Source organism: Suncus etruscus, chromosome 14 (genome assembly GCF_024139225.1).
Source record: "Suncus etruscus isolate mSunEtr1 chromosome 14, mSunEtr1.pri.cur, whole genome shotgun sequence".
NCBI lineage: Eukaryota > Metazoa > Chordata > Mammalia > Eulipotyphla > Soricidae > Suncus > Suncus etruscus.
In genome coordinates, this window is record NC_064861.1 from 96,315,502 (window position 1) to 96,329,054 (window position 13,553).

A 13,553-nucleotide genomic window follows, 5' to 3' on the forward strand; every position below is an offset into this window, starting at 1 on the left:
AAGCCCCCCTGCCACCATCCCCTCTGTCCTCCCTGTCCCCCTCAGTCCCCTCTGGCTGTGACAGGCGCAGAACCACAGGCTCAGGATTCAGTTCAACCAGTTCCAGGCCTTTGATGGGGGTGCCCCTGCCAGGAGACCTTCCTCCAGCACCCAAGACACAGGGCCACGTGGCTGCCACCCCTTTTCCTGGACTCCCTCTGCATGGTCCCACCGCTGCCCTTACCTACCTTGTGCATCCACTAAGAGCCCCGACTGGTGGATCTGCTCTGCTGGTGGGGGACCCCCGTCCTCTTCGGTGCTCTTCCAGCTTCCTTCTTCCTCCTCTTCCTCCCGCGCAGGCAGAACCGGAGCACCTATCATAGGAGTTGGAGGGGTGCGGGCCGCACCCATAGGGCCTGGAGCTCCAGCTTCCGCCCTCAGACCCAGGGCTCCAGGCCCCAGCGAGCATCCTCCCTCAGACAGGGGTTCAAGCCCTCAGCCTCCTCCCTCAAATTTAGGGATTCAGTCTGGTCACCCCTTTCCCCAAGCCCTGGGATCTAGTCTTCAGCCTCCTCCCCTCTCAACACTGGGGTCCATCCCAAGAAGCCCTTCCTCCCTCAGACCCAGGATCCACCTCCAGCCCCTTCAGTGCCCAGGTCTCCTCACCTACACCCGAGCACACAGGGCCGGCGTCAGCTCCTCTTCATGGCGGTGCCAGGTGGCGGTCCCTGCACAGCCCAGCCCAGTCTGGGGTGTTGAGGCTCCTGCCCCACCCCTAAACTGTCTGTTGTCCCCAGTTGTTTGCCCCTGGGGTCCGCAGGACTGAGGAGGAGGCGAGGGGCAGAGTGGAGGGCCCCTTTGGTGGCTGAGAGCCTGGAGGGGCCTGGAGGGGCCTAGAGGGGCCTGGAGGGGGGCGGGCCCTCCCTCCCCCTGCTCCCCCTCCTCCCCCTGCTGGCCTGGAATTTCCTGAAAGCGCTGTCAGAGGAGGAGGGATTTCTTCCAGATTTGCAGCTGGCCCCAGAACGAAGCCAGGGTGCGTGTGTGTGCGTGTGCGTGTGTGTTTGTGTGTGTGTGTGTGTGTGTCCACGTGTCTCTGTGTATAAAGGCATGTGTGCCTGTTTCTCCTGTCTTCACACACGTACACCCACATGTTTGTGTGTGCTTCTGCATGCATGCGTATGTCTCCATGTACCTGTCTGTATGTGCCTATGTCTGTGTAGATATGTATGTATGCATGAATATGTCTATATGTACATGTATGTTTGTATGCATTGCTGTGGGAGTGTCCCCTGCAGCGCTCTCTCTCTCTTTCTCTCTCTCTCTCTCTCTCTCTCTCTCTCTCTCTCTCTCTCTCTCTCTCTCTCACACACACACACACACACACACACACACACACACACGCACATAAATCCCTCTGAAACACCAAGCTGGGGATGTGTGATGACGTGCTGAGAAGTGAACATCAGGAAGAGCCCGAAGGTGTGTGCGGGAGAGGCTGAGGGGTGCAGAGACCAGGGGAGACTGGTTCAATAGGGAGGAATGAGGTGGGGAAAAGGGGTAGAGATGGGTTGATAGAGAACAAGAATATGGTCTGGCTTCCTCGTGATGGAATGGTGGGGTGATGGGACTGACACCCTGGGAATCCCTGAGCAGAGGAGGGAAGATGAGAAGAGGGGACAGGAAGGTGGGGAGGGGAGGAGAGGAGAAGGAAAGAGAGGAAGGGAAAGGAGGGGGCAGGAGAGGAGGTTTGAGGGATGTAAGACGAGCAGAGACACGACATGCTTTGTGACCTGGAGGAGCGTGGTGGAGGCCGGAGGGGCTGGGCTGGGCTGTTCGAGCTGTCACAGGACTTGCCCTCTGTGATTGGGCCAGAGTGATAGAGGTAGGGCATTTGCCTTGCACGCAGCCAACTCGGGAAGGACCTGGGTTCGATCCCCAGAACCCATATGGTTTCCCGAGCCTGCCAGGAGTGAAAGGACTGGAGAGCTGTTCAATGACACCACGACTCGAAGTTCATGCAAAAGCAAGGGGTTTATTGTGCAAACAGACACGCTTGGGCACCCAGCATGGGCATGTGGCTAGAGGCTGAGAGCCCTGATCCCAAATCCAGCAATTATTTTATAATACTCCAGTACAATGGAAACTTTACAGAACACAGCATGACGGTCAATTTCAGGAAGTTTAGTGACTTTTACATTTCAGGGAAGATTTGGGACATTTATCACATACAATAACAGGTTGTACAGGTTCAGTGAATTTTCAGTTCAGTCACCTTAACCTTTTGGGGGCTCTCCGGGCCTATGCAGAGACTTTTTAAACTTTTTAACTCATTCATATCCCTTTTCAGGAGCAATTTCTGAATGCAGAGCCAGGAATAACCCCTGAGCGCTCCTGAGTGTGGCCTAACCCCCCCCCCCAAAAAAAAAAAAAAACTCCACTGACTGGGCCACCTTCACTCCATTTCTTTTATTTATCAACTGTTGCAAGTCAGCCCTTGATGGGGTTGACTGATGGAGGAAAGGAGGATGAGATCTTTCTCCTCCAGCTCGGACCATGCATCTGCCACCCTGTTCAGCTGGCGGTTCTGAGGTGAATGCAGCAGGTTTAAAGCTAACAGGCAGTCAGGCTTCAGAAGCTATCATGGCTGAAGCCAAAAAGCCCCAAAATCAGCCCTTGAAAAAAGCCCCTGCCTTCCACAGACCTTTGTTTTTATCCCCCAGAATCAGGTACCACCCAATGGTGGGATCAGATACCACCCAATGGTGGAAGCAGAATCAGGTACCACCCTAGGGTGGGGGCAGAATGCCAGGTCACACCCTTTGGGTAAGGAACAATCACCAATCAGGGTAGGGTCAGTAACATAATAATCCCATGGAAATGTTTACATACACAACAATCAACAAGGTGCTATTTAGTCCCACAAAGATACAGAGACCTCGCTCAGTCCTTTGGAGAGAGACTTCCAGGAAACTGGAAAGAGGGAGGCTTTGGGGGCCTTTTCAGGTCCCCACCGTGGCAGCCCTAACAAGGTGGCAATGATCCCTGCTGGCCTCTCACCCCACAGCACCTGTCCCTTCTTTGCCTCTCCCTAGCACCCCTGTGGAAATGTTTGCTTCTCTTTGCCATTTAGTTGGTTGCAATGGAAAGAGCAGGTTGGGGGCATTGCAGACTGGCCCAGAGCTGGGGGAGGTTTTAGCCATGGTGGAAGGTGCTCAGAGTTGTGGTTGCTGCTGAGGGTTCCCCTCTAGGCTGAACCTTTGTAAGGGGAGTGTGGGCAGAGGTCGGCCTGAAGCTTGGGTCAGCTACTGTTATGCGACACCTTATTTTACCAAAAACGAAGATCACCCCTGGTTTCTTTGCATCCTTTTGTTTATAGCTTGGTTTCACCCAAAACGAAATTTGTTTTATATGTAAACCTGGGCAGCACAGGCTCAGATTAGCCTGAGCTATCTATGCCCTTACTGTCCCACCTAGGGGTGGTCTCTGTACTCAATAATAAGTACTGGGGGGCAGTTTGCTGGAGATATGAGGTAGAAGGCTGCGAGACTGTATGTGTTTCACCCTCAGCCTGGCCTGGATTATTTCATGCATGACCCTGATTCATACTCGGTCACCTAGGTTTGGAGATATGGTGCATGGGGTGATTTTACAAGCTAGCAGGGGAAGAAAGACAAGCTGACTCAGATGTGTGTGTGAGAGAGATACAGAGACAGAGAGACAGAAAGAGGACCCCCACAGGGGTAGGAGGGACCCTGAGACAGTGGCCGGAGGAAGCTGGGACTGATGGTGGCTTTGGTGGGGGGCATTGTATGCCTCAATTTACTGTAACACATTTGTAAATCTCTGTGCCTACATTTAAATTTTTTTCTTCTTCTTCGTTTTGGGCCACACCTGGCAATGCTAAGGGGTTACTCCTGGCTCTGTACTCAGAAATCGCTCCTGGCAGGTTCGGGGGACCATATGGGATGGCCAGGATTTGAACTGCCGCCCATTTGGGTCAGCAGTATGCAAAGTAAATGCCCTACCACTGTGCCATCGCTCTGGCCCCTACATTTAAAACTTTTCTGAAAAAAAAAAAAAACAATAAAAGAAGGGTAGAGTAAGAGATAAAGTTAGATAGGTAGAGCAAGAGTGAGAGAGAGGAGAGAGAGGAGAGAGAGAGAGAGAGAGAGAGAGAGAGAGAGAGAGAGAGAGAGAGAGAGAGAGAGAGAGAGAGAGAGAGAACCAACAGAGGGCTGGTCCTAACAGTCCTCCAGCTAGCATGTTCTGCAGCCAATCTCCCCTCTTTTCAGAATAGCCCAGTTCTGTCTCAGAGCTCCCCACTAACTCTGTGCAAACACTTCTTCCTTCCAGCTCAGCACCCCCAAAGCTCAGAGCAGCTGCAAATTGGGTCCTGCTGAGTTCCTGCACAGGTGGTGGTGTGGGAGAACCCCATCTTCCTTCTGTGCTGGCACCAAACATGGACAAGTGGCTGGAACTCAAGCATGGGCTTGATGTTGAGCCCCTGCGTCCAGTGACACTCCCATTCCTGTCAACTCTTCCCTTTTCATCCTTTCTGTTTATTGTTTGTTTGTGGGCTACATACAGCAACTCTCAGGGGTCACTCGTGGCTCTGTGCTCAGAAATCACTTCTGGCAGGCTCAGGAGTCCTTTTGGGATGCCGAGGATGGAATCCGGGAGACTGTGCAAGGCAAACTTTCCAGTTCCCTGATCCTCCTGGAATGAATCTTGTTCACCCGTTGTCTCCCGCGGGTGGCCGAGAGGGGGCAGCTGCGTTTCTTAAAACTGCCCTGGGGTGAGCGCGCAGACGCTGGCCTTGGTGCTAAAACTCGGCTCGGGAAATTCTCCATCAGCACCTTGGGCAGCCAGGAGACTGGGTCCCCCGAGTCGGAGTGAGGGGAGATGATGAATGTATAGGCACAGGTTGAGGTGTGGGGGACACCCACAGAGGAAGACATCCACAGTGAGATGTTGTCTTAATATAAATTAAGAGTCCTAGAGTTGGTTTGGGGATGGTGAGGCCTTTCTAGGCTCGACCCAGCTCCCGCAGCCCCTACAGCCTGGCCGGTCTAAAGGTTGCAGGGTGAAGGCAGAGAAATTCCCAAAGCAGTCAGATGAAGTTCTAGAAGTCAGCCAGCTTTATTTCACAGTCCCTACCGCCATGTATAGTACCTTTTCACATGGCCTCTATGCGAAGCTTTTTCCTAGCAGCTACTTCTCTACAGCCTCTGGCTCTCTCGGCCTCTGTCTCTCTTTCTGCTGCTTTTTCTAGAATTCCTAACTGGCTTCCAGGCTGACTGACTCCCTTTGGTGATGCGACTGCTACTGCTTTGATGATGCTCAATTGCTAATGCTCAATTTCTGATAATGATGCCTCTCCTACCCTTCTCTCTCTAACTCTCCTTCTTATCCCCTTCTCTCTCCTCCATGTAGACTTCTCTACCCGCCCTTTCCAGGTGTGGGCAGTTCTGATCATTCAGGTGGGATAAATAAGAAGTTGGGGGAGGGGATACCCTCATTCTCCACCTTTTTTGTATTATTACAGAAGCACTATTGATAAGTCTATAACAGGGATACAACAGAGATGTATGTGTGTATAAAATTATTATGTAAGATATACAATATAACATAGCAATTGGGAAACATTCACCATCATAGCTGAGAACTTTGAAAACTCTAAAATGCATTTCCACAGAATTGTGTAAACAAATATTAAAATTAGATACAAAATTTTCTGTCTGCAGTAAGGCATAAAACAAAACAATATGATACATAGAGTTAAAGCACAATTTAAGTAGTAAGGCAATGACCCATACAAATAGTCAAAAGATTAGCCAAGAAAAAAGTTGGTTTTTTGGAGGTAACCCAGATGCAGGAAGCTCTAAAAGCAGCTTCTTTGTTGGTCTTCAGCTGGTCTTGGATCCTCCATCTTCTCCATTATAACCTTCTGTGTTAGGCTGCTGGGGTCTCTTCAATAATCTGCTAAAGGTTGAGAATGTATGAGGGAAATGGAGAGCCTGTTTAGAGTACAGGCAGGGGTCGGGTGGGGAGGAGGGAGATTTGGGACATTGGTGATGGGAATGTTGCACTGGTGATGGGTGGTGTTCTTTACATGACTGAAACCCAAACACAATCATGTATGTAATCAAGGTGTTCAAATAAAAAAAAGGTTAGGGGTTCGAGATCCTCGCAAAAGGTGCCCCTCTTAGAGGAAAAAGAGTATATGGTGGCATTTGGGACGCTGCCCAGAGTCTTCAACTCTTTCCCCTTCACTACCTGCTTCTGTCTGACCTGAGGGGGCCTCTGCCACCACTGGTGGTGGGCCAGCTGAGTGAAGCTGAGGTTGAATTGACAGAACCTATGTCGATTGGGAGCATACCTGCTACCTCTCACTGGTATTCCACCAGGTCCAGATACATTAGCAGCTTTTGGTCCCCTCTCTTTTTTGATAACATCAAATGCCATAGTCTCCCATCTCCAACACTACACAGAAACTTCCTGGGATTGTTTCTCCTAATAGCTGTCCAGTGAACAAAGACATCTTCTTTGGTGTCATTTCTGTGGATAAATCCATAACCATTCTGGATATTGAACCATTTAACAGTGCCCAGGACTTGTATTGCTAGCACTGGCTTGTCTACCGACTCAGTGCTTGGTTGAGCCATTTTTGGACTCTGAGTCTGTAGAGATGGGAGCTGGCTTATCATTCTTGGGATATGGGGTCTCTCTGGTTTAGTGCCAGTAGTAAACAATAAATTATTAGTTCTGGGAAGGCCTTTAGATCAAGAACTCATCACCACTGGGAAGGCAGTCTTCCCCTCTTGTGGCATGTGTGCAGGAGAATCTCTAGGGAGCCTGGCACGCATAGTTCAGAGTAAGAAATGCAGATAGATGGACCAGAGCAACATGAAGCCATTCAGAACAGGAGCCATGTTCACGGATGTTTCAGTGAGAGGTAAAACAAGTTCAGTCCAGCTTGAGGGGGCTGTCATGGTGATAATCCACCAAAGGGTCAAGTCACAATTAGCACTCACCATCGCTAAATCTTCTTCTTGGGTCCAGGGTTCAAGTCAGTCCAAGGTTCGGTCATCACTTGTTGTCTTAATATACATTAAAGAGTCCTAGAGTTGGTGAATGGTGAAGCCTTTCTGGGCTCAATCTGGCTCTCTCAGCCTCTATGGTCTGGCAGGTCTGAAGGTTGCAGGGTGAGGGTGGAGAGATTCACAAGGCAGTCAGATGAATTGCCAGGAGTCAGCCAGCTTTATTTCATGGTCCTCACATGGCCTCTATACTAAGCCTTTTCCAAGCAGCTACTTCTCTACACCCTCTGGCTCTCTTGGCCTCTGTCTCCCTTTCAGCTGCTTTTTCCAGGCTTCCTAACTGGCTTCAACGCTGACTGACTCCCTTTGGTGATGCGACTGCTGCTGCTTCTTTGATGATGCTCAATTGCTAATGCTGAATCTCTGATGATGATGCCTCTCCTACCTCTCTCTCTCTCTCTAACTCTCTTTCTTATCCCCTTCTCTCTCCTCCATGCAGCCTTCTCTACCCGCCCTTTCCAGGTGTGGGCAGTTCTGACCATTCAAGTGGGATAAATAAGAAGTTGGAGGAAGGAATACCACAGTGAGGTACAGAAGAGCCCAAAAATTAAGCTCAGACTGACCATGGCGAACAACCTTCCTCGTCTGGGAGATTGTCAAAGCCAGCACAGAAGCAGCAGGGATTACTGGATCCCTGGAGGTGGGGTCTTCCTGGAACATCAACCTACTGTGTCCAAAGGAGGATCTTCCAGAAACCCCAAGTGGTAACACACACAAGTGTCAGCACTTAAGCTGGACTTTCTAATATCTCCTGTACCCACCAGGAAAACACCAGGAGGTGAAAATGAAATCACAACATTTGGGAGGGGGATCATCTTAGATTGGCAAATTGGGGAGTACAGTTTCAGGCACCCCATCTTCCTTCTCTTAATCTTCCTTTACCCATCCCCCCTTCTCTTCCTCATCCTCCTGCTTTCACTTCACCACCATCTGTTCCTCTTCCTCCTCCATCTCCGCTAATTCTCTTTCTCTTCCTAGAACCAGAGCAGACACATCCTCTCTCATTGGGACCATTTATCCCATGGGGACACTGGGTTCTGCAGTGTTTTGTGCCCCCATCACCTCAAAAGCAATTTGGAGGGTCCCAAGCAATAGCACAATGGTAGGGTATTTGCCTTGCATGTGGCCAACCTGGGTCAGACCCAGGTTCAATTATCAGCATCCCATATGGTCCCTCAAGCCTGCCAGGAGCAACTTCTGAGCCTAGATCCAGGAGTTACCACTGAGCACCGCTGGGTGTGACCCAAAAACAAAAACAAAAATGTGAACTGGAGAGTAGCCTTCTCATGCAGGAGTCCCAGAATCCATCCTCAGCACATACACTCAGTACCCCCACCACCCCTGAACATGGTTTTGAGACAAAAGCAAATGAAAAAAAGATAATTTGGACCTCGTAAATTCAGCTTCCACCTGACCCGGCAGTGACACCTCTTGGCAGCTATGTTTAGAGCCCCCAATTTGGTGATGGGATCAAAGCCCACAGTGTATTCAAGATGGGACAATTTGGTGGTGGTATAAAATTGTTTTGATTTTCTTTTTTATTAATTACTTTATTTAAACACCATGGCTATAAGATTGTTCATAATACATTTGTTTTTTTCCACAGTTAAAGTCATACAATATACAATACCCTTTACCAGTGCACATTTCCCACCACTGATGTCTCCAATTTCCCTTCCATCCTCCTTTATACCTTTTCCCCTGCCTGTCTCTGGTACATACAATTTTTCTTTTTCTCTCCTCTCCTCCACACCCCTACTCTTTCCTCTCCTCTTCTCCCTCTTCTTCCTCCCTCTCCCCCGTCTAGAATTTCTGGACTAACTTTTATGAGGAAACCACTTCCTAGACTTCAGCCTCATCACCACAGAACAGAAATACAGTACTACCTTCCCCTCTGGACTGCAGAAGACCCATCTGAAAAACAGGAATGGAAAACAACTGGGAAGTAGGAGACAGGCTGTTTGCTGTTTTTCCTTGAGCAATCTTTTTTTTAGATTAGTATGCACAATTTTATATAACTAAATGGAATCATCCAGAGGAAATACACATAGTTTTAGAATCTCACAGCCAGTCAAGACTTAATGGAACAAATAGCAAAACAAAAACAAAAACAAAAACAAAAACCAACAGACATATTCTAGAATGGAAAGTGAAACTAAACAAAAACAAAAGTGCAGTTCCAGATGGTTTTACAAGTGGTTTCTTAAAGGTTTAGAGTCAAAGGAGCACTGTAAAAACAGTGTTAGAGTGGCAATTATCGTTTGCATAGGCCCACGAAAGTATGGGGGACATGGAAAGGAAAAACATTGGCCTAAATACAAGGAGACCTTACCCCTGAAGTTTCCTGACATAAGTCCAATTCTAGGCTCCAGGCAAACTAGTTTGTCCGATCCAGGTCATGGTTTGTAGTGCCAATACAGTTTTATTTTTCACACAGTCTCTGTTGTTGGTATCATGTTTCTGTATTGAAGATCCTGGAATCTGTATATCCTACATTGAAGTCAAAATGGTGCATAGTGTCATCTAATTTCAACTCACAATTAAAGGGCAATGCAGAAACCCTGTCCAGTACACAGGTCGTTGTTTTTGTTTAAATCTTCTCAGTGTTAAGGGAAGACTCTCTAGCGCCACCGCCTGGCCCCATCCATTTTTATTTTAAATATATATGGTATATGTATGTATGTATGTATGTGTATGTGTATATATATATATATGTATATATATATGTATATATGTATATATATGTATATATCTATATAGATATAGATATATATACACACACTCGCCCCCACTCGGTTTTTGAAATGGAGACCAATGAAAAAAAAATACCAGTGAATGTCACAACATAATGTTCTGACATACACCAGTGCTGCATCGGCCCACCATCCACCCCAAGTGCCCCCCCCCTTAGTGTAGGGAGAGAAAGGGGGAAAGCCTGAGGACCACTATAGAGTTCACCTGGGCCGGCAACCAAGGAAGGCCTGGAGTAAGGGAGAAATAGGGAAATGGCTGGGGGCCTGCCAAGCCTCCCAGCACCCCCCAAGCTAGGGAATAAGCCTCCGGAATGGGGTATCCCCTAACCTCATACCTGGGAAGAGCTGGCCTCCAGGATCAAGGCACCGGAAGCCAGCTATCTGCCTGGCCCCTCCCTCTGCTCCTCTCCCCTAGAGTAGGGAGGAGGGGAAGCCTGAGGACCCCTAATAGAGCCCACCTGGAACCCACAGCAGGCCACCCGAGGTGGCACTCAGGCCAGGCCTAGAGTCCAGGGGAGAAATAGGGGAATGGCTGGGGGCCTGCCAAGCCTCCCAGCACCCTTGGTGGTATAAAAATTTAAAAAAGGGGGAGAATACAGCGTAGCCCAACTGAAAAATCTGATTTAAAACCGCCCGCATCTAACTTTGCTTCAGGTGTATCTATTGATCTAAGTCACTTTCTTTTTTTGTTTGTTTGTTTGTTTGTTTTTGGGCCACAGTCGGCAATGCTCAGGGGTTACTCCTGGCTGTCTGCTCAGAAATAGCTCCTGGCAGGCACGGGGGACCATATGGAACACCGGGATTTGAACCAACCACCTTTGGTCCTGGATCGGCTGCTTGCAAGGCAAACGCCGCTGTGCTATCTCTCCGGGCCCCTAAGTCACTTTCTTGCTGATTTAAATGTGATTTATAGTTTTCCATAATTAATGTTTCTAATTACATAATGTTTTACTGTGTATTTTGATGTAGTAGCCTGTTTTCAAAATATATGTTCTGTATAAAGGTTCTTGTACTTCGTGTGTAGGGAAAGGTTAAAAAGGAACATGAAAGTTCTAGGGAAAATGTTTGGTTAAAATAGCATTAAGAAAAATAGGAACGAGGAAGTTCCAGGATAATGCTTGGTTAAATAAGTATTAAGAAAATTTTAAGTTATAGGTGTATTTTGCAGAAAAGTTATGTTTATGGAATAGGCTGATATGTTAATTTTCACTTTAAAATGTTGTTGCTATGGGAATATTAGTTTCCGCCTTGGCTAAAGGTGGAGTCAGGAATACAAAAGCTTACTACCCTTCATTTATATTCAGGGAGGGGGAGATGTCACCCCACCCCCATCTTCTATATAACTTTACCTTAGGTCAAGACCTGCCCTTTTCTGGGAGGGGTCTTGGGGAGGTCTCAAAAGGTTTGGCTGGAAAGATAGGAAGGGGGATTAGAAGATTTGGGAGGATAGAACGAGGAGAAGAGATGGCTGAAAGAAGCTAAGAAGCAGGGCAAGCTGAGGAGAGCATGCTTAAATAGGCTTAAGATAATAGGCCACACATGTTGGCCAGGGCTGAATAAAGATGATATCTCCTGAAACCTGTCTGTGGATTTCCTCACCACTACCATGAAACCTCAGACCTGCCGGCTGAAGGGGGTTGGAGGCATGTGTCCTGGGCTGGAGGAGAAAGGCCTCTCATCCATCCATCACCATCCACCACCATCCAGGGCTTAATCAGGGGTCTCAAACTTTATTTACCTGGGGGCCGCAGGAGGCAAAGTCGAGGTGATCCTGGAGTGCAAAGTCAGTAGTAAGCCTTGAACATTGGGGGGTGTGACCCGAACAACTAAAACAAAACAAAACAAAAAAGATTCCTCTAGGGCAGGGCCACAAAATGTTGTACAGAGGGCCGCAAACAGCCCGTGGGCCGTGAGTTTGAGACCCCTGGCTTAAATGCAACAATATATTTCCCACCACATGTAGTTGTGCTATGGCAAGATTCCTTCAGGCAGGTTTTCAGGGACTTAGGTCAACCACACACAAGGCCTTAAACCATGTCCTATATATTATCTTCAGTGGTTGTAAAGAGAAAATGTCTCAATTTAGTCTGTTTTTATTGGGGGGTATATATAGACACATTTTCTCAAATCCCACAGGGAATATATGTTGCTAAAATCTCTCATTGCTCAGGAGGTCAAGGCCCACAATGAATTTACAGGGGAGACATGAACCCACACAGGCTCATATGCGTCATGTCTCCTGTTCATTATGTGGCTCTCATGAGCCTCCTCATAGGAACCTTATTCCCCTTCAAAAGATGCAGCCAATGCCAATGAACAAGCCCACTTTGTATTTAAGAGAACAACTTTCTCCTGTGTTGGTGTTTTCCTCTTCATGGTCAGCTCCATCAATTTCTTCACTGGCTAAGAAATGTCAAGGATTAAGGATTGATTTTCTACCCCTGCACCTGAGCACCTGCGGGTTCTTTCTACTCAGTCATCTGGCTCAACCACGTCCTCCTCGCTCCTTCCTACAGGAACTCGAGCCAAACCAGACTTCCTCTATTCAACATGAGTCTTAATGTTTACAGCCCTTTTATACACCCTACAAATAAATTGTCCTCAAACTTCCAATTTTATAAATGGTTTCTTGGCTGATTCTTATGGAAAGAAGATCCTGATCACATTAAATTCAGTGTTGTTATAGATGACAAGTTTAATTTGTTTCCCCTTGAAATTCCATTTTTTGATACTCTTCCCTCAGAGCAGTTTGAGAATTCAGCCTCCTTTGTCTTTTACAGACATTTAACACACCTGAAGTCCAATGTGGTTACCATGTTTCTGGTGTTATGGTATCTTGGGTATAAATAAGAGGGACTGTAAGGGAGTTTGAGGGTGCCTGGGTGATCTTGATGTCATCTAAGGGAGTCTGAGGATCTCCAAGAAAGCCTAAGAGAGCCTGAGGAAATGGAGGGACTCTAGGGAAACCTGAGGAAGTTTTAGATTTCAGAGGTAGACTTAAGCTTTACAGGTAGACTTGGGGAGCCTGGAGACTGAAGGAGCCTGGGGGAGACAGAGACTGAGAGAGCCTGTGGGATTCTGAAGGAGTCTAAGGAAGTGTCAGGGAGGTTGAGTAACTTCCAAGGCAGCCTGAAGAGCCTCAGGGAGACAGAAAGAGTCTGAGAAAGCTTAAGGAATTTTAACATTGAGAGTCTGAGTGAGTCTGAGGAGCTTGCTGGAGAGTGAGGTAGTCAGGGATTTGCAGGTGTCTGAGGATATCTGAGGGAGCCTGAAAGAGCATGAGAAAGTTGGATGGACCTGGAGGATCCTGAGAGTCGGAGGGAATCTGAGGAATCTTGAAGGGGTATTAGGAGCCTGAAGGAGTCTAAGGGGGTCTTACTTCTTCTGTGGGTGTTGTTGCTGGAGGCATTGTACAGTGAGTGCAGGATCCTGGTGTACCCCAGAGATGGATAAGGAGGCCAAGAAATCCACACTGCGAGGACACTGACACTGACACAATCACACAGACAAGTGATACACTCCTGGCAAGCTCAGAGGATCTATGATCTGTAGGGCCAGAGAGAGAGAGAGAGAGAGAGAGAGAGAGAGAGAGAGAGAGAGAGAGAGCTCAGTAGGCAGGACACTTTCCTTGCATGCAGTCAACCTGGGTTCGATCCCCAACATCCCACATGTCCCATGAGCACCCTTCCGGTCAAGAGTTCATTTCTGGGCACAAAACCAG